Genomic DNA, 3,872 nt, shown 5'->3' with positions numbered 1-3,872 from the left:
TTTCAAAGAAGATGGTATCCTCCAGAAGATGTAGTCATTAGAGTTAGCTTTCCTCATTTTCTAATTGGACTCTAATTGCATTGAAAACCAAGAGAACACTAATACTTAAACTGCCAAGTTAAGGTTATAAAATGCTTAGGCAAAGTGTTTTTTTAAGAGATAGGGTAATGCACCTTTTATGGAAAACAGATCAAGATACAGAGCTGCGTATACAGCTTCTTATATGCTGTTTATTTGCATACATTTAATTTATTTGGTATACTGGCTTAAAACCTCTAATGCTCCACCAGTGAGCTCGGTCACATCAGAGCCCTATAGAGAGAGAGTCGCGTCAACTCCGTTCACTCCAATGGACCAGTTTTTTACAGCAATGGCGGATCGTGGAGCCTGTCAATAGTTCCCGGAAGTTAGCAGCAAATACGAGCAGCGCAGTCAAACTGGAGCAGTGGACCATCTGTGATACACTTTTACAGGTTAGTACGCATAAAAAATCAGATTGTGTATTATAAGGACATCAGAATCAAATTAGCATGTGCATTAAAATGTGAATTAAAGCATTTTAGTGAATTATCCACCTCTTAATAAGCAGATTTAGGGAACTAAATCTATGCTAAGACAACGCGAATACAGTTAGCGAGATTTCACATTAACGACCGATAGCCTATTAATTGTAAATTCCTCTCTTAATGCCATTTCACCTAAACGCGAAGTTTTTGCGGGGTAGCTAGTATTGGTTAAATATAACATTTGAGTGTGATTGTAGAGTGTGTTGGGTCGAGGAGGTAAAATGAAGATATCCATTTTGGAGTACCAGCTAACGTTTTATTTCCTTTTATTTTATTTATTTATCCTTTTATTTATTTTATTTTCCTTTTTATTTCGTTTTATTTATTTTTATTTTATTAACGTATTTCCTCAGTTTTTGAAACTGCTGGATATAAAAGACGTATACTATTTAGTGTGATTAAGTTTTAAATATTCTATCACTTAAAGAAATAATATAATTCTAATAATATAAATAAATATAATAATATAATATAATAATATAATAACAGAAATAAATAATATAATATAATAATATAATAGGAGTTCATACTTATTATACCTGTGTCAACACTATAGCTGTGATCAGCAGCTATGGGCCCTGTCTTTACAGGTCCAGTGGTGCGTCGTATTGCAGGGGGCTTCCTCTTTCTGAGTGCGGGGCGATGCACAAAAATGGTGGGAACAGCATCTGCTCTCAGCCTAGTGTTGCCCTGTTTGGTTTTGATGAACTGATCTGCCTCAAAATGTGCCTGCAGAGTGATGTGAGTTTACTCCTCACACATGACAACTCAGTTTCGTCTACCCATATATCCCATAGTGCAGGGGTGCTCATTACGTCGATCGCGATCGACCGGTCGATCGCGAAGGAACTGTCGGTCGATCGCGAAGGAATGTGCGTAGATCGCGTCACATAAAATAGTAGTAGATGAATCGCACATCTGCACTGACGGTTGTATTTTGATTGACATTCACGGCAGCCAATCTGCAATCCACTCAACAAATTACGTTCGCCGCCACCCCGGTAGATCTTTCTGACTGGGTCATCTTATAAGTAGCTCGCAAGCTGAAAACTGTGGGCACCCCTGCCATAGTGGGTGAATACACAGTATTAGAGAACACTTACTGGATACGTATACACTCATTACACGTATAAAAAACAACCAAGGATGTGCAACAAGTTCAAATTCATATCACATCAATACTCATAATAATCATTTTCTCCTGTCTTTTTCTCCTCTCTCTCTTTAAGCCAAAGAACCATAGAGGATTCAATGGAGCTGCAACTAGATAGCACCCTCACCCTGCACCCGAGTCTGTCTGCAGTCTTTGATTTTTTTGTTCACTATTCTGTATTTTAATAAATCAGGCATTAAGCTTTCCAATAGTGTGTTTATTGTGAAAAGTGCAAATGCAGTGTTTGATGATTACCTCACATATATATTTGCTGTTGTAATCTTTAGTGAGGGTAAGATTGCTCCTGCTTAGTTGAGACAACCATTTTTTTCTCCTCTCAGTATCAGTGGGGAAACCAAAAATATTTGCTCGATTGGAGCATCCCCATGCAACACAGCAAACCATGGTGGACACTACACAAACAACACGGAGGAAAGGACACAGAAAAACTGCTTGACATGATATTCATATTTGAGATTATTAGAGATTTATTTAATGAATTAATTGCTGTAAATAAGTGTGTATTAAAAAGACAAGATATATATATAATTTATCAATGTATTTTAATATGTTATATACTGTCTGGATGTAAATGTAATGTGTTTTAATGTACCCTTTTAAAGCATATTTCTGCACAATGAAGTCAAATAAAATTTTCCTTCTGTCAGAAAATGTACATTAGTCATTTAGATTACTTAGGTCACCAATACCATGGGATTACAGAAATTACCATGATTTAAAGATATGTTAATGTTAGAAAATAAATCTAATCTGAATTTCTCACCCCTTCCTGTCCCTCTAAATATATAAATGAACGTAATATATAACAATTATAAAACAATCAAAGCATTAAACAGCAATGTGCTCTAAAATTAGCCTAAAGTTGGTCGTTATATGTTCACAATAATCCTCAAATCGCAGTTCTGTCTCTGTGTCTATGCGCTCAAATTGAACTTCCTGGAACTATCTGAAGCCTCCGTGAATCACGTGACCATCAAGCGTTTTGAACTTCCGTTGTCGCGACTCTCTCTCTATACGGCTCTGGGTCACATTCCTCATTCATGTAGCCAAATGTGCTTCAATGCCATCAGTGAATAATTCATCATAGTCAGTCAAGTATATGCTTTAAGACAGTTATTAAAAACAGAAGCCTGCAGTTTAGGATTTTAACATATGGCTGAACGTATTGGGTAGAACTGCACAATATCTTTCTGCTGGTGTCCTTTGTTATGGGTGGGATGGTGTGTGTTGCACTAGGGCGTGGGGGGCTGGGGCAATAAGCAAGAGTCATAATGAACATGAGGGGTAGTAAAACACATCAATGACAATTATGCAAATGCGTCAGGGTATCTTAACCTACAAGAGGCCATTAGTGTATTCATGTTCACAGTCCATTATTACCTATTTTGTGGTCAGAGAGGCATGTAGCTAGAAATAGAGCATTCAAATGGGCTGGAAAAGAAAGAGATTAAATTACATACTTCTATTATAAATAGAATTCTTAAATAGTATTTCTGGGATTGTTAGTGAGGCTGAGATCATAGGTATCACACTTTGTAATCAATAACTACCTGGATTATATAATATCATATGCCAGGTGAAAATTCCATGTGTGCAAAAAACTAAACACTATTCAACCTTGTCATCACTGAAAGTATTCTTTCTGAAAGCAAACTTTACAATACAGGATGGCAGATGCTGACAAAGTCATTTTCAAGTGTAAGTATAATGCTTAATAACAAAATCATCATCTGCATCTTTACTCTATAAAGTGTTTTTTTTTCGGTGATATGGGTCAGGACTAAAGGCAACACTAAAATTGGGTTATATGATTAGCATGGGTTAGAATAACTATTAGCGGACATTAGCTAACTAACTGTTCTAGGCATTGTACGTAGCCCCATTGCCTTAGCCTCATGCTCCCTCCGCCTTACACAGCTCATCAACGCAGATGTTTTTGTCAACAAGTTCAAAGGTCACGGGAAGTTAATCTATAACAGACATGTATCCCACACCTTCCTCACTCATTTGAAATTATAAGTAGGCTATGTCACGAGTGTAGTGGGAATACCAGTACAAATAAGATTTTTCGAGGTTTTGGCCATGCACCAGTTTACCGGCAGAGACTCTGAATGAATTGGCCTATTTAGGAT

At 36.9% G+C, this 3,872-nt stretch overlaps 1 long non-coding RNA gene across 2 annotated transcripts; it reads left to right on the top strand.

Moving 5' to 3' along the window:
- Window positions 1–2,695, top strand: LOC143476702 (uncharacterized). 2 transcript variants are annotated; one of them, XR_013121359.1, is made up of 3 exons: window positions 1–473; window positions 1,123–1,307; window positions 1,796–2,695. It is a non-coding gene; the product is annotated as an uncharacterized LOC143476702 (long non-coding RNA). The 2 variants fall into 2 exon arrangements; XR_013121358.1 differs by having other exon boundaries at window positions 1,157–1,307; window positions 1,796–2,688.
- Window positions 2,696–3,872: the final 1,177 nt, after the last annotated feature.

Source organism: Brachyhypopomus gauderio, chromosome 15 (assembly GCF_052324685.1).
Source record: "Brachyhypopomus gauderio isolate BG-103 chromosome 15, BGAUD_0.2, whole genome shotgun sequence".
In the NCBI taxonomy this organism is placed as follows: Eukaryota; Metazoa; Chordata; class Actinopteri; order Gymnotiformes; family Hypopomidae; genus Brachyhypopomus; species Brachyhypopomus gauderio.
The sequence above is the reverse complement of the archived record's forward strand: the minus strand, read 5'-3'. Positions and strand labels throughout refer to the sequence as shown.